General features: G+C 43.1%; 1 long non-coding RNA gene across 1 annotated transcript; it reads left to right on the top strand.

The window, feature by feature from the left end:
- The first annotated feature begins 6,292 nt into the window (after window positions 1–6,292).
- On the top strand, window positions 6,293–18,878 carry LOC137223265 (uncharacterized). Its single transcript, XR_010942771.1, has 2 exons — window positions 6,293–6,517; window positions 18,748–18,878. It is a non-coding gene; the product is annotated as an uncharacterized lncRNA (long non-coding RNA).
- Window positions 18,879–21,710: the final 2,832 nt, after the last annotated feature.

Genomic DNA, 21,710 nt, shown 5'->3' with positions numbered 1-21,710 from the left:
AGTGGCTAAGGTTGGTTCAGTGGGTTGTGTAGGCTTCTTGGTGGAGGGGACTAATGCCTGTGTTCTGGTGGATGAGGCTGGATCTTGTCTTTCTGGTGGGCAGGTCCACGTCTGGTGGTGTGTTTTGGGGTGTCTGTGGACTTATTATGATTTTAGGCAGCCTCTCTGCTAATGGGTGGGGTTGTGTTCCTGTCTTGCTAGTTGTTTGGCATAGGATGTCCAGCACTGTAGCTTGCTGGTCGTTGAGTGAAGCTGGGTGCTGGTGTTGAGATGGAGATCTCTGGGAGATTTTCGCCGTTTGATATTATGTGGAGCTGGGAGGTCTCTTGTGGACCAGTGTCCTGAAGTTGGCTCTCCCTCCTCAGAGGCACAGCACTGACTCCTGTCTGCTTCACCAAGAGACTTTCATCCACACGGCTCAGAATAAAAGGGAGAAAAAGTAGAAAGAAAGAATTAGTAGAAGTAGAAAGAGAGAGAGAAAGAAAGAAAGAAAGGAGGGAGGGAGGGAGAGAGGAAGGAAGGAGGGAAGGAAGGAAAAAAGAAAGGAGATAAAATAAAATAAAGTAAGATAAAATATAATAAAGTTATTAAAATAAAAAAATAATTATTAAGAGAAAAGAAAAAAATTTAAAAAACGGACGGATAGAACCCTAGGACAAATCGTGGAAGCAAAGCTATACAGACAAAATCTCACACAGAAGCATACACATACACACTCACAAAAAGAGGAAAAGGGGAAAAAATCATAACTCTTGCTCTCAAAGTCCACCTCCTTAATTTGGGATGACTGGTTGTCTATTCATGTATTCCACAGATGCAGGGTACATCAAGTTGATTGTGGAGCTTTAATACGCTGCATCTGAGGCTGCTGGGAGAGATTTCCCTTTCTCTTCTTTGTTCTCACAGCTCCCAGGGGCTCAGCTTTGGATTTGGCCCCGCCTGTGCGTATAGGTCGCCGGAGGGCGTCTGTTCTTTGCTAAGACACGACTGGGTTAAAGGAGCCGCTGACTGGGGGCTCTGGCTCACTCAGGCCGGTGGGAGGGAGGGGCACGGCGTGCGCGGGGCGGGCCTGCGGCGGCAGAGGCCGTCGTGACGTTGCACCAGCCTGAGGCGCGCCGTGTGTTCTCTCGGAGGAGTTGTCCCTGGATCCCGGGACCCTGGCAGTGGCGGGCTGCACAGGCTCCCCGGAAGAGGGGTGTGGATAGTGACCTGTGCTCACACACAGGCTTCTTGGTGGCCGCAGCAGCAGCCTTAGCGTCTCCCGCCCATCTCTGGGGTCCGCGCTTTTAGCCGCGGCTCGCGCCCGTCTCTGGAGCTCCTTTAAGCAGCGCTCTTAATCCCTCTCCTCGCGCACCAGGAAACAAAGAGGTAAGAAAAAGTTTCTTGCCTCTTCGGCAGGTCCATACTTTTCCCCGGACTCCCTCCCGGCTAGCCGCGGTGCACTAGCCCCCTGCAGGCTGTGTTCACGCCGCCAACCCCAGTCCTCTCCCGGCGCTCCGACCGAAGCCCGAGCCTCAGCTCCCAGCCCCGCCCGCTCCGGCGGGTGAGCAGACAAGCCTCTGGGGCTGGTGAGTGTCGGTCGGCCCTGATCCTCTGTGCGGGAATCTCCCCGCTTTGCCCTCCGCACCCCTGTTGCTGTGCTCTCCTCCGCGGCTCCGAAGCTTTCCCCCTCCGCCACCCGCAGTCTCCGCCCGCGAAGGGGCTTCCTAGTGTGTGGAAACGTTTCCTCCTTCACAGCTCCCTCCCACTGGTGCCAGTCCCGTTCTTATCCTTTTGCCTCTGTTTATTCTTTTGCCCTACCCAGGTACGTGGGGAGTTTATTGCCTTTTGGGAGGTCTGAGGTCTTCTGCCAGCGTTCAGTAGGTGTTCTATAGGGGTTGTTCCACGTGTATATGTATTTCTGGTGTATGTGTGGGGAGGAAGGTGATCCGCGTCTTTCTCTTCCGCCATCTTCCCGGAAGCCTCTAGACTTTAGATAGTAAGTGACGTCTTGAGAGTAAACAAGCTCATGCAGGGAGAGCTTGAAGAATGAAAAGAGAAGAGGGCCTCGGACAGAAGAACCCTAGGAGTAAACACAAAACAAAACACATCATGTGTGGAGGGGTCTCGAAAGGAGACTGGAAAGGAGGGGAGAGAGACAGGGAAGATAGGAGACCAAGAGAGCACAGGTATCACAGGAAGTGAGAGAGCAGGGCGTCGTCTGCAGGGGCAGACGTTGCCTGGAGGTCAAGAAAGAACCAAAGTTTACTGCAAAAGAGTTTGATCTGGTCAGTGGGGTTGAAAGCTGTTTTGGTGCCATGGGAGCCTGAGAACAACTGGAGTGAGATGAGCAAGGCGTGTGGATACAGAAAGCAGACAGGTCTTTCACGGAGACTAAGGAGACAGGTTAGAAGTGCCGACTGAGGGAGAGTTTTGATTTTATTTATTTATTTATTTATTTTTGCGGTACGCGGGCCTCTCACTGTTGTGGCCTCTCCCGTTGCGGAGCACAGGCTCCGGACGCGCAGGCTCAGCGACCATGGCTCACGGGCCCAGCCGCTCCGCGGCATGTGGGATCTTCCCGGACCGGGGCATGAACCCGTGTCCCCTGCATCGGCAGGCGGACTCCCAACCACTGCGCCACCAGGGAAGCCCTGATTTTATTTTTTAAGATGAGAGATAATGAGTATATTTAAATGCTGATGGGAAGAGTCTGTACAAAAGGAGAGACTGAATATTGAAAGCTGAGCCAATCTGTGCCTGAGAAGGTGGTAGAGGAGGGATTCAGGGTCCAGGAGGATAGGATGGATGAGGGTAACCCGTCCGCTGTCACCAGAGGAAAGGGGGAAGGTGGAAGAAGGCGGGTGTGACGATTTGGTGGCACATGTTACAGGTGCTCTTTTCTGACAGTATCTACTTTTTTTTTCTGGAGGAAGCAATGTGTGGTGATCTGCTGAGGGTGCAGTGGAAGAGACAGGATTGCAGGTGGAGGTTTGCAGCAGTCACCCTGGAGATCAGGAGGGTTGAGTCAAGAAGGATGGGGGAAAAAAAAGAAGATAAGAAACAAGGCGGGGCTGCAGAGGTCAAATAGATGCTACCTGGGCAGTAATTAAGGAAGCTAGTTGGAAGAGTAAGAAATTACTGTTTTAGGTATGATTTCCTAGGAGGCGTGGATCTGGTGTTACAAGGTCAAGAGTATAACCATGAAGTGAAGAGTGCTTGTTATCATGGTGGATCTTGAGGTCACCCAAGATGCTGACAGGTTTCAGAGTGGAGAGAGGAGCTTAGATCACGGGCCAGAATCTTCACTGGAAGACAGGAGCCTGAGTGGAGTAGGGTTTTGAAGGTGAGAAATCCTGGAGCCAGGACTTTAGAAACGGTGTTCCTCTGGCTGACAAAGGTCTACAGACCAGTCCAAGGATGGCCTGGGTTTTTTTTTTTCAAACTGTGATAAAAGCTAATTAAGATGCCTTAGTGAAAAAAAAAGCCAAAAATAATCTATCAACTGGTCCAGTCAATTGTGCAATAAATGAACGCAGCAGGGGAAAAAAATTCTGCAAAACAGTCTATGGTTGTCTTCATAAAGACATTCCCTTAATACGTGTCGATGACTTCACTTCATAGACATTTTTTTCCCATTATAAACTGGTTTGCATTATCCATTCCTTGATTCCTTTTTCTAAGTGTGTTTAATCCAGAGTTGGGTAAATCTCTACTTTAAATGCCACAGTTAAGCCTCATAATTCATTTCTGTCTTAGTGGCAATGGAACGGAGCTGACCACTATACTCATCATAATAGCTTTTAATATCCTTACTGAAGACAGCTATTAATTTCACACACTCTGCCTTCCTTTATTCCAAGTTAAATCCTGCGTCTGTTATCTCTTTCACAGTGTACATTTCTCTACCCCTTAATAATTTTATATGTAAGCCTAAAAATCCCCCTTTTAAAAAGCAACAGATTTGATAGAACCATGTATTTTTATTAAGGGCATCTGAAGACAGGTCGATACATGGACATTGGAGAGATTATGTCTAGGAAAATTTCTACCATAAGAAGGGATTAGTTTTTTGCAGATATAATTTTTGCCATCCTGTGGGTAAGCTAGGGTCTCTGTCTGATCTTCAGCAGAATGAAACCAGCCCCAGAGGAGTTTCTTCTTACAAACATCTCTACTGGTTAGGAAGCTGCCATAGGTACAGCTATTGTATGCCATTAAGTGAGAATTTACAGTGTGCCAGGTTCTGGGCTAAATATCTTATATGCACCCCAATTTTCTTTTTTTTTTGGCCGCCCCATGGGGCTTGTGGGTTTTAAGTTCCCTGACCAGGGACTGAACCTGGGCCATGGCAGTGAAAGCCCGGAATCCTAACCACTGGGAACTCCCAGTACACCACATTTTAATGTCACAAAGCCCCTATGAGCCCCTTGTATTACCCCTATTTTATGGACAAGGAAACGGGCTTAGAGTTTAGGTATATGCCTGATGGGCACAAGTCAATAAATAGCAAAACTTGAATTCAAAACAGATCAGTCTAAATCTAAAATCCATGCAGTTAATGTATTGTTTGCTGCTGTGATAAGAATGCAGGATGAATGTGCATGCGTGTGTGTGTGTGTGTGTGTGATGTGTGTGTGTGTGTGTGTGTGTGAGAGAGTTTGGTGTGTGTGTGTGTGTGTGTGTGTGTAAAAGAGAGAGAGAGAGAGAGTTTGGCAGTAGTAAAGATGTTGGTGGAGGGACAGGGACAGGCATATAGAATAAAGAGCGTGGCAAAAGGTTTGGGAACAAGTGAAGCAGAGAAGCGCCAGAACTGAGAAAAAATGTAAAGAAGCACAGGTGTATATTTAATGGTGAAACTCCAAAATGAGGTGTGTGGGAAACCCTCACCCCTTCAAGAATATGCTTTTTCACTCTTTTACTCCGTGCAAATCAATAGGCACAGCCTAGAATCTAGGGGCAGCCTAGAATAAATTTTCTTAACACTATTCTGATCTTCTTATCTGTAATCAACTTTTCTTCTTGGGTGGGAGGACTATAATTGGAAGCCTGGCCTTCCTTTAGCCTGGGAGCAGACAGGTGACTCCAGTTATGAGAGTCACATGTTCATCTCACTTTGGAACTTGACTCTTAGTTGCACCATCTCATCCCAGTGGTTGGTCCTCATCAGAATTTTCCAACCCTGTGGTTGCTATTTAGACTTTAATTTTAAATCTGGACTCTCAATTCCATTTCCTTGATCTATATGTCTTTCCTTATGCCAGTACCACAGTCTTGATTATTGTTTCTTTGTAATAAGTTTTAAAATTGAGAACTCTGACTCATCCAACTTTGTTCTTATTTTTCAGGATTGCTTTGGTTATTCTGGGTCCCTTGCATTTCCATATGAATTTTAGGACCAGCTTGTCCATTCATTTCTGTACAAGAAGGCAGCTGAGATTTTGATAAAAATTGTATTGAGTCCATAGATCAGTTTGGGGAGTGTTTCCATCTTAATGACGTTATCTTCTAATCCATGAACTCAGGAAGTTTTTCCATTTATTTAGGTCTTTTAAAATGTCTTTCAGTGCTGCTTTGTAGCTTGCAGTACTTACGTTTCTTTTATTAAATTTATTCCTTAATATTTGCTTCTTTTTAAAGCTATTGTAAATGGAATTGTTTTCTTAATTTCACTTTTGGATTGTTCATTGTTAGTATATAGAAATACAATTGATTTTTGTATATTGATATTGTATCCTGACATCTTACTGAATTTGTTTATTAACTCTAATAGTTTTTTTAATGGATTATTTAAGATTTACTATATAAAAGATTATGTCATCTGCAAAGAGAGATAGTTTTACTTCTTTTCCAACTTTTATCTCATTTTCTTGCCTAATTGCCCTGGCTAGAACCCACAGTACAATGTTGAATAGAAGTGGCAAGAACAAACATCCTTGCCTTGTTCCTGATCTTAGAGGGAAAGCATTTAGCTTTTCACCACTAAGTATAATGTTAGCTGTGGGTTTTCCATAGATTCCTTTTATTAGATTGAGGAAGTTCCCTTCTATTTCTAGTTTGAGGTTTTGTGGGGTTTTTTTTCTTTTTTTTTTTTATCATGAAAGGATGTTAGAATTAACTACATGAAAAAGACCTGTGTTCTATCCATCATTTCCCCACCCCATATATGAAGTAGATCCACTCTACGTGACGGAATAGCACACAGATAGGCATCATGTTGCTGGAGCTTTGATATACATCATATCATGTTATAATTGCTAGGATTATCTTTGCATGTAAAAAAGAATACTGACCACAGTGGCTAAGCCAAAGAGTGGCTCATTTTTCTGATGTAACCGTCTGGAGGCGGTCAGTCCGGGGCTTATGTAGCTGCTCATGGATGTTGCCAAGGACCCAGGACCCTTCCAGCTTCCTCCTCTACCATCATCAGACCTGGTGTTCGTCTTCTTCATTGAATGGCTGTTCCACCTCCATGACCACATCTATGTTCTATGCTGGACATAGAAGAAAATAGTGAAGGGCTATAAGGATGAACTAAGTGAGTCTGTGCTTTTTCTCTTTTCTTTCTTTTTTTTTTCTTTTTTAGTTGTGAAAACAGTAGTATTCCCAAGAAGCTCCATTCAGCATATTTCTGCTTTTATCTCATTGATCAAAATGAGTCACAGGGTAATCTCTAGTTGCAAGGGAGGCTGGAGCGATGGATATTTTTAACTGGGTACATTGCTGCCTGGTTAAAAATTGAGGTTCCATTGGTAAGAAAGAATGGGAGTCAGGGAGAAAAAATAGGTGTCAGAGTCAAAAAAAAAAAAGTACCATATAGCCAAGAAAAGATCCTTCTTTCTTGGAATTTTGGAAAAATAGATTTGGAAGTTTAGATTTTCTTCTAATGCTCTGTGTATTTTTCAGGTTTCTCATGGTTAATTGCAGTTGTGTTTCTAAAGAGGACTGAATCTGTAGGTCCCTCATCATAGAGCTGGCTTAGAGGGCAGCCCTCCTGCGGTTGCGTGGCAGAGAAGTTGCTCCCTCAGGCCACAATCTGCTGTTCTGATCCTCCAGTCCAATGGTCTAAAGCAGGGGTCAGCAAACGTTTTCCTAAAGGACCAGAGAGTAAATATTGAAGGCTTTGCGGGTTACATGGTGTGATAGAGTGAACACTGAGAGGTCCACATCCTAGTCACCAGAACCTGTGATTTTGTTACTTTCTATGGCAAAAGAGATTTAGCAGTTGTGATTAAACTAAGGATCTTGAGATGGGAGATTATCCTGGATTATCTGGGTGGACTCAGTGAAATCATAAGGGCCATTATAAGAGGGATACAGAAAGGTCAGAGTCAGAGGGAGAGAGGATAAAATGCTACCCTGCTTGCTTTGAATATGGCGGAGGGGACCATGAGCCAGGGAATACAGATGACCTCTAGCAGCTGGAAAAGGCAAGGAAACAGATTCTCCTCTAAGGCCTCCAGAAGGAACGCTCTCCTGCCGACACCTTGATTTTAGGACTTCTGACTTTCAGAACTGGAAGAAAATAAATTTGTATGGTTTAAGCCACTCGTTTGTGGTCATTTGTTACAGAAGCAACAGGAAATGAATATGTAACAGTTTCTACCACAGCTACTCGCTGCTGCTGTTGTAGTAAAAGCAGCCATAGATAATATGTAAATGAGTGGGCGTGTCTGTGCTCCAGTAAAACCTTATTTACGAAAACAGGCAGGCTGGATTTGGTCCATGGGCAACAGTTTTCTGACCTCTGGAATAGCCTCAGATACATACCACTATTCTATGTAATCTCTAATTTTGAGACATAGTTTGTCTCCATATTCAAATTACAATACATAATGTTCCAGTGAACATTCTTGTGGGCAGTTCATTGGGCCTATCTCAGATTACACGTCCAGAATAAATTCTAGAAATGTGATTCCTGAGTCAAAGTGTGTGTATCCTTTTCCCTAGACTGACCGTTTGCAAAGCCACGATAATCCACACTCATGGGGGAGCACAGGACGGTCTACCACACGCTCAGAGTAGCCAGTTTTTCGTAAGCAGATGTAGAGACTGGAGTAAAACACCAGGATAATGGCTCACGTTCATATTTTATACACAAATTTTAAAGCACTGGGGCAGGTTATTTATCTGGTAACCCTGAATTTAGACTGTTTAATGTGCAATTTTAAATATGGGCAACAGAAAATAAAATATAAATTCTTACTTCTGACACTTAAGCATGCTAATAAATGATTATAATCTTTACATTTTATTTGCCCCTGGAACTCAGTATGTTCTTAGTTGGCAACAGTACTTGGATTTGGTACTCTACATGTTGGCCCATTGGGAATGAAAATGGCTGGGTGACTTTCTCATCAATTGTTTAAATAGAGACTTTCAAGGACAGTATTTCTGGAATGTGCTCTTTTTTTAATATAAATTTATTTATTTATTTATTTGGCTGCGTTGGGTCTTTGTTGTTGCACGTGGGCTTTCTCTATTTGTGGCGAGCGGAGGCTACTTTTCCTTGCCATGCGCGGGCTTCTCATTGCGGTGGCTTCTCTTGTTGCAGAGCGTGGGCTCTAGGCACATGGGCTTCAGTAGTTGCAGCATGCGGGCTCAGTAGTTGTGGCTCGTGGGCTCTGGAGTACAGGCTCAGTAGTTGTGGCACACGGGCTTAGTTGCTCCGTGACATGTGGGATCTTCCCAGACCAGGGCTTGAACCCATGTCCCCTGAACTGGCAGGTGGATTCTTAACCACTGCGCCACCAGGGGAGTCCTGGAATATAATCAAGTCCTCTTGATCAACTTATTTTTATTTTAAGAAAATTTATCCTTGTATTCACAACCTTATTTCTGTCAGTCTCTACAGGAATTTGGAACCCCTGATATGGGGTGGTAGCATACAGGGAAAATGATTAGTCGATTCATTCGTTGCTATTTGGAGGGAAGAAAAATCAATACCTCCTATTTTCTAGCAAAATTCATTGTTTTTCTAAGACTGTTCTTTGACTCTTTTGGTTTTAGCAAGGATCCTCCAATTGGGGGTTATATTCAGATTGGCCAAGAGTTTTTGTATGATTCTTGGGGGAACTCCACGGGTACAGTGTCAGGATCCTGTATTCGAACGAGATACAGTGTGTGTAGATGCCAGGTGCGCACGAATAATAACTAACATTTGTTGAGGATTTAGCACATTCTGGATAGGGAAAATTACCCTGATTAACTCCGGCACCATCTTTGGGATATAGTCATTACTATTATCTTACCAATATTATTGTTGAGGAAGCCAGGAGTAATAAGTAACTTGCCCTAGGCTAACAGTTAATAAATAGAGTTGCTGGGAGAGAATTCCCTGGCAGTCCAGTGGTTAGGACTCAGTGCTCTTACTGCCAGGTGCCCAGGTTCGATCCCTCGTAGGGGAACTAAGATCCTGCAAGCTGCAAGGTACAGCCAAAAAAACAATAGAGTTGCTGGGGGTTGAACACAGGCAATTTGATTCCAAAGCCCACACTTTGCATTATGTATTATAATAAATAATCAATAGATGCATTCTTCCTTTAATTTATCCAATCAGTCGATCAGTAGGTGTTTGTTCATTTATTGGGCTTAGTATATATCAATAAGCAAAACAGATAAGATTTCTGTCCTATTAGAGATTACCTTCCAGTGGGGGCCAAGACATAAAAAACCAACAATTAACATACTAAACATATTAAATCAATCAATCAATCATAAAGTATGTTGGAAGGTATTAAGTACAATGAAAAAAAATGAAATAGAGCAAAGGTAATGGGGGCCAGGAGTGGGTGTATAGGCTTCACTGAGAGGGTGACGTTGAGCACAGATTCAAGGAAAAGAGGGAGTTCTTTGGATTCCTATCCAACCCTTTCTTTCTATACTTGTGAACATTTCTCAGTGAAATTTAAACCAGAATATCTGCCACCACTTATCTAGAGGGTGATATTGTATTTACTGTACCATCTGTAGGCTCCTTTGAATTTTCATCCAGCAGAGGACTCAAACTTAGATTATCAAGTTACTGGAAAGTGTTACTAATAATGTATAGCTCAGCCTCAATTATTTGGACATTAGATGAAAATAGAATTCCCCCCCCCATACCAGTATATCTGATTTATGTACGTATGTTGACTCAATCGCAAGGACGTCTGTAAAACTTGGGGGCAAGATACACATCACAGGCAACTGACATAGAGAACCAGGAGAGAAGCTACTGAAAAATAAAACCAAACACCTGTTTCCTCTCTGGCTTTGGTTGTCAGGCAAACATTTTCCAGTGAAAACAGCACAATACATGAGAAGTACTGAGGGTTGTTTGTTTTCACTTTAGATGCCTGGTGTCTTAACATAAAATATTTATTGAACTGCATTTGAGATATATTTTGGTAGATCACTTATCACAAAAGAAAAAGGAATTAAACTGCATCCACATACACATGTCTGGGCTGAGTATCCAGTTTGTTTCAGTCCTTCACGGGATTGTAAATTCCATGAGGCCGGAGTGTGTGCCTTGTCTTGGGAGGGAGGGAGGGAGGAAGGAAGGGAGGGAGGAAGGGAGGGAGGGAGGGAGGGAGGAAAGAAACCTAGGGAAGAAAAGAAAGAGTGGATTCTGTTTATTCAGGAGCCTTAGATATATACTGAGCAGTATTCGAATAGAGGATAGTAATGTAAGATTAGGCTGCAGGGACAAATCATTTAACTTTTGTGCTGTATGTGTGTGCACTAATTGTTTTTTGACTATAACAATTGTGAAAGAGGCATTTGTGCTTGCAAAGAGAAACACATTCACTCTTTGGCTGGTAAGCTGATGCCTGTCTTTGGGAGGTGAAAATCAAGGCAGTGGCAAGAATTTTCATAAAGATTTTTTTTTCTGTACATCCATGTCAATCAGTATTTGACCATATATGGATTTGGGCTGAGAAAAGATCCTTTTATTAGTAATTTCCAAATTGCAGAAATCAATCTAATTGTTTGTGTTGAGCACTTCTAAAAAATGGTGCAGAACAGAAAAGAATCGAACAGACCAGAGTGCATTGTGTGCTGTGAGGGTGAGTGTTGCATCACATATGTGTGTACTGGATGAAGAAGTAAAATGCATTTCTTACTATGAAAAGTGTTTATTTTTTATTTTTTTTATTTTTTACTTTTTGGCCACGCTGTGTAGCATGCAGGATCTTTGTTCCTCCACCAGGGATTGAACCTGTGCCCCCTGCATTGGGAGTGTGCAGTCTTAACCACTGAATCTCCAGGGAAGTCCCTGAAAAGTGTTTTAAAGAAAAGTTTGAAGTTCAAACTTTGAATCAATGAAGTGATTGGATTGGTATAACTACGATCTCCAGGTCAGGAGCAAGCCACTGAAATCCTTCTGAAGCTCAAATCATATTGAGTTTAGTAGAGAAGTATTGAGTGAACTTCTATCCTGGTTTTAATCCAACTTCTACCACTTCCTAACAGCCTGACTCTGGGCCTTTGTTTCCTTATGTGTAAGATGGAATAATAGTAGTATCTACTTTAAAAAGTTGTTTTGTGTATTAAAAATGAATTAATATATGTAAAGTGCTTAGAAAAGTGGCTGGCACATGGTAAGGACTATATGAGTATCAGTGATTGTTATTGTTATTTTTGTTGCTGTTGTTGTTATGTGATGAGCCCTGTGGGAGAAAATACCCAGACAATATCTTATTTAACCCAAGACCAAGTATTAGTTTCATCACATGCAATACTTTGTACCTATTTGAAGTCGAGTCTGGCTATCTGGCTTTTAAGCAGAAACATCCGACACCTTAGAAACCAATCATCTCCCTGGATGTTCTTCTATTGATACATAAGATCATAGGTAGTAACTAGGGGGCATGTTTTATTTGGATACGCAGTGTTTTTTGTGTGTTTCTGTTTAAAAAAATTTTTTTTAATTTTTAAAATTTGAATGCCCCAACTTCTTGTGGTAGAAACCAAATTCCTTTTAATATATTACATATATATGTAACACTCAAGTGAAATATATGTACTTTGAGGGGATCTATTTATGTTCCATTGGGAGTCATTCCTTCCTATCGGGAATCTCACCTGTTGTTTTGTGCGTTTGGTCAGATTCCTGGCATGTTTTGTTTCCTGTTGTTTAGTAAAGGTGCTCTTCCCGGGATTTGCTAAACCTGGTGACTTTTTTGGAAGATTTTTTTCCTTTTGATTTAATATACTGAGAAAGGAATGGGAAGGTTAAGATCAATTTTAGGAGTGCTTCAGCTTGTGTATTAAGTAGCCATTCATTCTGGAACACGAGGGTAGGATTGTAATAAAAGGTGATGGAACAGCAAGAAAAAAAAAATTTACCCCAGTTTTTATCACTTCCTATTGGCTAAAGCCACTTGACAATTTATGTTATCTGTCAGATCCCTCGATGCATTTGACTTTTAAATCCCTGCTAAAGATTGAAGTGCCTAAAACTTCCTCACTCTGCACCCAGTTGCTCGTAGCTTCAGATCTTTAAACTGAATTAACACATTATTACTTAACTGGTCTGCCCGCTTTCCCCCATGTCTCCTGGCATTTTACCTGGATGCAGAGGGCGGCAGTTGCTCTGCTGTAAGCATCTTATCCAGCTATCTTATGGATGTCACTCTAGAATGGAAAGAAAGGCTTCTATGAAGCACATATGTTTCCAGGCACAAAGACACACGCATCCATCTAGGGACCACACCAGACTCCTGCACTGAATTCCAGAACTCTTACGATGGCAGGTAGAGGAGGTGTGGGAATATTCTGTGTCTATATTGCAGCCTAGAGTACAATAAAATATATGTAAGTTGGCACATTATGGGCTTTAGCTCATTTTTAACAAGGTCTTGAATTTATATGGCACCATTCTCTAAAAAGCTAGCAATGTACACAAACTGGGTCTAATTCGTCACCACACCAGTTCCTTTAGAGTAGATAGGCGGGTGGCATAGAGTTGGGGAAGATGTAGCCGTCAAATGGCTGCTCACATTAAAAATATCTAAGGTTAGATAGTTGCAAAAGCCATAGGTTTCAACTATTCCACAAAAAGAGTACAGAGGTCTGACTTTTCTGGTTAATCTGATGGATGTAGGTAGCTCAGAGCTATATCATCTGGCCATCCCTATTGATAACATTGGCCATTTCACATAGGGCTGCATAAAGACTCCCGAGGTCTACAGTTCCCTCAACGGCCACTAGAGTCACTGAGAAGAAAAAAAAAACTTCAGAAAACACAGCATGAATAATGGCAGCAAGAGAAGCTCCTGGTTATAGCCCACTCATATATTTTTGAAATGTAGGTCAGATTTAGAGGAAGTGAAAGAAACTTCCTGTTGAATTTTCGTTTATAGCATGTGTCTGGAAATCTCTAAATGTAATTTCTTGGTGTAAAGTAAACTGCAGAAATCTGGGATGTGTCAGTCTGCTTTATGTTTATTGAAGCCATTCTATTTGAAGCTGAAATGTAAAATTATATAGTGGAGTGAAGAGCTACAATTAGTTTAACAGACATGACCGTATTCCTCAATTGAAAAGCTGTCAAGACCTCAACAATCAGATACAAAAAAGATCCAGGAATGCTATAAAATCTTGTCTCCTAGGAAAGATTACATTTCCCTTTGGTTGCTACACATCGCTCTGAATATTGTACTATCTTCTATCCTCTTTTTAAAATTTTTAATTTTTAAAAAATTGAAGTATGGTTGATTTACAATGGCCTGTTAGTTTCAGGTTAACAGCAAAGTGATTCAGTTATACATACATATATCTCTCTATTTTTTTCAGATTCTTTTCCATTATAGGTTATTACAAGATATTGAATATAGTTCCCTGTGCTATACAGTAGGCCTTGCTGTTCTACCCTCTTTTTTGTGGTTTTAAAAAAAAAAGCACCTTCCTAAAAGTCACAAATAATGGGGTATTTATTTTATTTTTTAAAAATTTTTGGCTAGGTCTTTGTTGCTGTGTGCCGGCTTTCTCTAGTTGCGGCGAGCAGGGGCTACTCTTCCTTGTGGTGTGCGGGCTTCTCATTGCGGGGGCTTCTCATTGCGGTGTCTTCTCTTGTTGCAGAGCACGGGCTCAAGGCGTGCAGGCTTCAGTAGTTGCAGCACGTGGACTCAGTATGTGTGGCGCATGGGCTTAGTTGCTCCGTGGCCAGTGGGATCTTCCTGGACCAGGGCTTGAACCCGTGTCCCCTGTATTGGCAGGCAGATTCCTAACCACTGCACCACCAGGGAAGTCCACAAATAATGTTTTTTATAAATTTGAACTGGTTAGAACAACTTAGATGTTCTCATGACCACAACCAAGCTCTCAAAATAAAAAGGGTTTCGGCAAAACTAAAATTCTCATCACTACCGTGTGGCAGACACCCCCATCTAACTTATCTATAGTCTACTTTGATTTTGGATTTTCCTTCTAAATTGAGATGCGGACGCCATTAGTGGCAAGAGGAATGCTACTTGATGACACTTGGTGTCACCTGTTGCAGACACTGTTGGCGGCCTAGGCAACCAACAGCAGAAGCTGATTCTGTGGTTGTGTCCACCCTAATATGCTCTGTGAAGGTCACCCTATTTCCTATCTGGGGGGATAGACCATCATTTTGCTGAGCCAGTCATGGTCATCCCATTCTCCTTGACAGTGAGAGCAGAGAGATGGAGTGAACCTGGGTCCTTCATGATATCATGAAACCATCAAACCCTGAAGCAACCTACATTGAGGCTTTTAAAAATGTGAGGTAATTAATTTTTTTAAATTTGTAAGCCAAATTCAGTCAGGACTTTCTGTTACTTGGTTCCCCAGACACCCTAATACTGCTGCAAAGAAAGTATCTCTATAATGCTATTGGGGGTAGAGCCTTCTGCTTCATGGGCAGAGCTAAGACTTTGCCTCTGATAGACTAGAAAGACAGCATACTATTGAGCAAAGAGCCCTGGATTTAGGGGCAGAATAACCAGTTCTAAATCACACCTGTCATTTACTGTTTGTGTGCACTCAGGCAGGTAATTTAGTCTGCCTGAGTCTCAGATTAACAATACCAACTCATGGGCTCATTATGAAGGTTAAATGAAACAATGTGTTTCACAGGCCATCAGATGGAGTATGCTTGAGGGCCAATATTGTGTTGTGCTTATCTTTGTTATCCCTGTCGCACACTGGCCAGCATATAGCAGCAAATACTTATACATCATCCACTCTGTGCCCATGTTTTTCATGTATTAAGTATTTTTCATGTATTTTAAAGCTCATTTAATTGTATTAACTCATTTAATTGTCACAACAACACTATTCTTTTATTCCACTTTACAGATGAAGAAAGAGGCTCAGAGAGATTAAATAATTTGTCCAGGGTCATCCCGATAGGAAGTAGTAGAGACAGGATTTGAATCCAGGCAGTCTTTAAAGTCTAGGGTCTCAACTACACAATATTCTACATAGTGGGGGCTTAGTATTTATTTAATGGCTGAATGGTACCTGTGAAGTTCAGTGAAGATATATTGAACAGGTGGGATGTAGCAGTTGAATAACAACTTCTTTTTCTTAAGAAGAAATGTTATACTTCGATTTTTTTTCTCTTGGAGAAAAAAGTAGTTCTTCCAAGTTTAATGAGATTCTGTGACCATGGATTACTTTGGGGGGCATTTTTCCATCCATGTTAATGAATGTGGCCCCCAAGGCAGCCACCAGTAGGATCAGGTCTGAATACAAGGATTATTCAGCACCCTTTTATCACATGACTCCCATGTATAAACAGCCCCCAAATCACGTGACTCCAATTGATTAAATCAGCCCCTTAAACATCCCAACCCCCATTAAATTAATCATCCTCCTTAAATCTCCTGACACCCATTATACCAATCAAACCCCTTAGGTTTCCTGACCCCCCCAAATCAGTCTGCCTTCTTAACTCTCCAGACACTCATTAAGTCATTGTGCCTTCTTAATTCTCTTGAACCCCATTAAATCAATCACCCTTCTTAATCCCCCAACAGCCCTTCAAACAATAAGCCCCCTTAAATCACGTGATTGCTTTGATTCAGTCAGTGCCCTTAAATAGTGGAGCTACCAGTGATTCAGTCAGGCCCACTGCATCACGTGACTCCCACCGATTAAATCAGCTCACTTAAATATTGTTAACCCCTTTAAATCAATTGTTCTTCTTAAATCTCCTGACTTTCATTAAACCAACCAAACACCTTAGGTTTCCTGAGTCCCATTAAATCAATCTGCCTTCTTAAGTCTCCTGACACCCATTAAAGAGGATGATTACTTTAATTAGGGTCACCATATTTAAGAAGGCAGAGTGAGTCAATGGGGGCCCAGCCCAGGAGGGGTGCTGTTCCCCATGGGGGGTGGGGGCAGGGTATCCCCAAGGGGTGGCCCTGGCATCCCCCTGGGGTACTCAGTTGTGTATATGCATTGTGTACACAAAGTTCTTTTGGGGAAACATAGTATGTCCACCGTTGTGTATATGTACTGTGTACCCAAAGTTCCTTTGTGGAAACAGTATGTACACTGTTGTGTATAAGCATTGTGTACTCAAATTTTTTTGTGGACACATAGTATGTATACAGTTGTGTGTATGCATTGTGTACACAGATTCCTTTGCGGACACATTATGTACACAGTTGTGTATATATATTGTGTACACAAAGTTGCTTTGTGTACCCATATTCCATACACAGTTGCATACATAGGTGCTGTCCCCCCTGGGGGGGTGGTGCTTGGGCTGATTCAATCAACCCCTTGGATAACGTTACTCCTATTGTTAAATCAGTCCCTGTAAATCAGGGAGGGGTGCTGTCCCCTCTGGGACAGTCTCTGAAATGCAGAATACGCTTAGTTTTGTCTATCATCTCCTCTCCCAAATGGTTAGTTAGAGCACATGCTCGGACAATTCTGGCTACTAGAACATCCTGGCCACACACCCATGAGTTGCTGTAGCTAAAATCTGGTTAGGTAGGTAAGTGTCTCATTTCTCTGCCGTGTCCCCATTCCCTGGGGCACTCCCATGCCTCGGTCACATCTTCAGCACCAGTGGTGCTCTGCTCACCACCCCCAAACCCCCTTCCCCCATTAAATCCTGTGGTCAAACTGTCCAGAAGTAAAGAATTCTAACAATGAAATCAAACACATAAATGACAAAAATTATGAATTGCACACCAAGTTATGTAGTTGACTCGTAGCTTAACGGATATGTTCTTCCTCTGAGGACAGTGGATAGAAAGACATTTCTCAACTCCAAGAGGTCAAGCTGACAGGCCCGCAGGAAAGAGCTGGTTGGGGAAGGAAGCCTTCTCCAAAATGACAAATGACAGCTTAGAAGGAGACCACCTACTTGTATTTCCAACAGTTAGTTGTCTCAATGACCCTATCACCTCTGAAGTAGGTGGCCTTCCTCCTTTCCTCTCCAGGCCTCCTTCTGTCCTCCCAGGGAAGTCACAATTTCCATTATCTGCCTAAAGTCTAGTATAGAATGAAGAAAGCCAGCTGTAGAACTGGTCTTTGTGGAAATATTGCTTTCAAATTCCTTCTGTTCCAGACTTCATACACCTTATAAATATAAACAGATCAAGAAATTTAGCGATTTTATAGAAAGAGGACCTAATAAACATTAAACTCTAAACTTAGCACTGTCCAGTAGAAATATAATGCAAGCCACAAATGTGAGCCACATACGTAATTTAAAATTTTCTGATAGCCACATTGAGTAGAAAGAAACAAGTGGAATTCATTTTATTTTATTTTTTATTATTATTTTTAAATTTATTTATTTAATTTACTTTTGGCTGTGTTGGGTCTTTGTTGCTGCGTGCGGGCTTTCTCTAGTTGCGGTGAGCGGGGGCTACTCTTCGTTGCGGTGCACGGGCTTCTCATTGAGGTGGCTTCTCTTGTTGTGGAGCACGGGCTCTAGGTGCGCGGGCTTCAGTAGTTGTGGCTCGCGGGCTCTAGAGCGCAGGCTCAGTATTTGTGGTGCACGGGCTTAGTAGCTCCGTGGCATGTGGGATCTTCCCCGACCAGGGCTCGAACTGGTGTCCCCTGCATTAGCAGGCGGATTCTTAAGCGGTGCGCCACCAGGGAAGCCTGGAATTCATTTTAATAATATGTTATTTAACCCAGTGTTTTAAAAATACAACCATTTCAACAGGTAATCAACATAAAATTTTTGATGAGCTATTTTATATATTTTTTCATATTAAGTCTTTGAATCCAGTTTTACACTTATGACACATGTCAGCTCAGACTACCCATTTGTACTACACTAGCCACTAGTACTACATTTCCAGTACTCCACTCCACTAGCTACATGTGGCTGTTGGCTACGGAATAGGACTGTGCCTTCATATCTTTTCACATATTCTCCTAATTTTTCTGAAAAGTTACATGTGTTTTTGCATGTATCTAACCAGTTGTTCAAACTCTCTTGGATTCTTTTCCCCTGAACTACTGTGTATATGAACACATCACATATATTTTATATGTGGCGTGCATTATGCATATTTAAATATGCAATATATATTTATCTCTAAGACTGGTATGACCCATATAAATAGCTTATCATTTATAAAATCAATCTAATAATCTTCTGTTGTGTTACTATACTGACTGTATGGGCATTCATCTATTGGACATCTGGGTAATTTACCACTTTTCTCTGTTACAAGTATTACTGCTATGAATGTCTCTTTTTTTTTTTTTTTAGAGTGGAATTTGTTTTTTCTCTTTCTATCGTTGTCCTTTTTTTCCCTATTCTACTGTCTTTTTCAGGATTACAGAAAATGAGATTGAGAAACCCTCCTTCCTCAGTTGGTCCAGGATCAACCACCTTTCCACTCTACAAGTGCTACCTGGGGGCATCTCTGTCTTCTGTGATAAATTAAAATCAGTTACCAACCCTGGGCCCAAAGCGGTTAATTCATCAATGTGTAAAGAAGAAACAAAGATGATGGGGGCGGGGGCTTGAAGGGTATAGAACAAACAGCTTCTTTCATAAAGGCTTTTGCAGGAGAAAAGCAAAGCCCCTTTCATTCTGAAGTGTAAGGAGAGAGGATGTAGTAGCAATAGGTAGGAAACACAGGCATGAATATGGATATAGTTTTCCACACGGCCCCACTGACTTGAAGACAACAATGAAAAAGCTATTATGGCTCCTATTACAAAGGTGATGGGCTGGATATAATTAGGGATTAAATCTGAAATTCCCAGTACCTACTCAGCACCTCGGGAACTTGACAAGCTGCCATCACTCCAAGATCCCTGGGAGGAGCAGTGCGGCTGGCTTAATCAAAGAGGGCATCAGTGGGGCCCGCTCATAGCAAGCCACTTATCACAGCGCTAATGAACAGGGAGGCCTTCGAAGAGGGGAAGTGGAGCAGTGGTGTCACTTTCCCTTTGTTGTGTGCACATCAGCTGGCTTCTCCGCAGGGGCGGTGACTTGTCAGAAAGGAGACAAGTTGCTAGGTAACCAGGGAGTATGAGGGAAGCCCCCTCCCCCATCCCCAGGGAAGCAAAGTGCCAAGGGGGCTCCAAGAAGGATTTGTTGGTTAAAAAACAACCCAAAACATCCATAGCCTCAAACGTGGAAAGATTAACTGCTACCCTGAGGAGCGCAGGCTACTTTTTTTTTTTTTTTTCCGGAAGGGGAAGGCTAATTGGAAGAGAATTACTGTGACCTGGGAGTCGAAGGAGGGGGAAGGAAAGGGAGGGGAAAAAGCCAGAGAGTACAGGGGGAACAAGTATTAAAAAGAGGGAGAGGGAGAAGATTGTGGGAAAGAAAGCATCTGCATCAACTCTGGAAATGACCTTATTACAGGACAGTATACTGGGGCCGCCATGAACTCCAGGGCCCTTAGAGGGTTCAGATGGTCTGTGCAATAAACAAGCTAAAAAGTATGGTCTCTGTACCAGCCATGTCTTATCTGGAAACTTGTTGGAACATGTCAAGCCCCGACCCAGGCCTACTGCTTTAGCAACTGTGTGTGTTTTTTTTTTTTAATATTTATTTATTTATGGCTGCATTGGACCTTAGTTGCGGCGGCCCTAGGGATCTTTCGTTGTGGTGCACGGGCTCTTTGTTGCAGTGCGCGGGCTTCTCTCTCGTTGTGGTGTGTGGGCTCAGTCGTTGCAGTGCACAGGCTCTCTGGTCATGGCACACAGGCTCCAGAGTGCATGGGCTCTGTAGTTGCAGCGTGCAGGCCCTCTAGTTGTGGTGTGTGGGCTCAGTAGTTGTGGCTCACGTGGCTTAGTTGCCCTGTGGCACGTGGGATGTTAGTTCCCCTACCAGGGATTGAACCCGCATCCCCTGCATTGGAAGGCGGATTCTTAACCACTGGACCACCGGGGAAGTCCCAGCAACTGTACTTCTAACAGGCCCTCCAGGTGATTCAGAAACATATTAGTTTGAGAGCCACTGCTGCAATGGAATGAGAAGCGTTTGGAGGCGTGAGCAGGGGCATGTCAAAGCAAAGATTGCACCCAGCAAAGTTAAACAGGCAAGGAAAACTTCATTCAAGGCTATTGCAATAAGGGAGAGAGGCCAGAACTCAGTCCGAGCTTAACTCCCCTGGACCAGAGGGTGGAAGGGTTTTTAAATGCTGGGGTGAGCTAGTGGAAAACTACTGGGTGGTGTTAGGGTGCTGTCAAAGGCCATCTGTGTTTGCTCATAAACCTCTCCTGTCTTTTTATATATATATAAATTTATTTTATTTATTTATTATTTCTGGCTGCATTGGGTCTTCATTACTGCGCACAGGCTTTCTCTAGTTGTGGCGACCAGGGACTACTCTTCATTGTGGTGCACGGGCTTCTCATTGCGGTGGCTTCTCTTGTTGCACAGCACAGGGTCTAGGCACGTGAGCTTCAGTAGCTGCAGCACGCAGGCTCAGTAGTTGTGGCTTGTGGGCTCTAGAGCGCAGGCTCAGTAGTTGTGGCACACGGGCTTAGTTGTTCCGTGGCCTGTGGGATCTTCCTGGACCAGGGTTGGAACCCGTGTCCACTGCACTGGCAGGAGGATTCTTAACCACTGCGCCACCAGGGAAGTCCCTCTCCTGTCTTTATGGCAGAAGTTAGCTTTACAACTGGGAGCAAGGTGTTCTCTAATGTTAGGCTTCTACCCTCCCTCAGAGGCTGAGAGATAGAGAAGTTGTCTCCTCTGATGATTGCCTTTCAAAGAGATGGTCCACAGGTCCTAGAGAAGGACATTCCTAGAGCCAAATTGAAGGTGACAGGGATGAAAGGCAGTTTATTCCAGAAGGAGACTTCTTCAGGGTGATGGAGCGGGGAGAAGGATGGAGTGGCATGGGATGGAGAAAAGAGCTCGTGTGGAGTCTTTTCTCTCGATGCTGCTGCTGGTTTCATTTCTTTCACGGGAAACCAGACAAGGGCACACAGAGAGGGAGGGCAGCTTGGGCTTGATTCACGTGATTCTCTCAAAAGGTTTTCTGAAGAGCTGATAACATTCGCTTGGAACGAAGTGTCTGTGGTTAAGAAAACAAGCCCACGGCTGTCCTAGTCAGCTTAAGCCAGGTCTTTACTGCTGCACCAACAATTGTAACTTCCCATAGGCCTGCCTTTCAGGGACTTGGCCAAGAGGAATTGCCTTCCAAGATGGATTTACTGGAAGGCTTCAGTGCCTGTAACTGTGGGGTTCCTGCGGCAGGGTATGGCCACTCTTGTCCTTGCGCATTAGAAGTCCTGCCAGAAGGGCTGGCTTTCTTCCCACCTCCATTGTC

The sequence above is a fragment of the Pseudorca crassidens genome, chromosome 4 (assembly GCF_039906515.1).
Source record: "Pseudorca crassidens isolate mPseCra1 chromosome 4, mPseCra1.hap1, whole genome shotgun sequence".
NCBI classification, from domain to species: domain Eukaryota; kingdom Metazoa; phylum Chordata; class Mammalia; order Artiodactyla; family Delphinidae; genus Pseudorca; species Pseudorca crassidens.
Note: the sequence above shows the minus strand (reverse complement) of the source record. Positions and strands in the feature narration are given on the sequence as shown.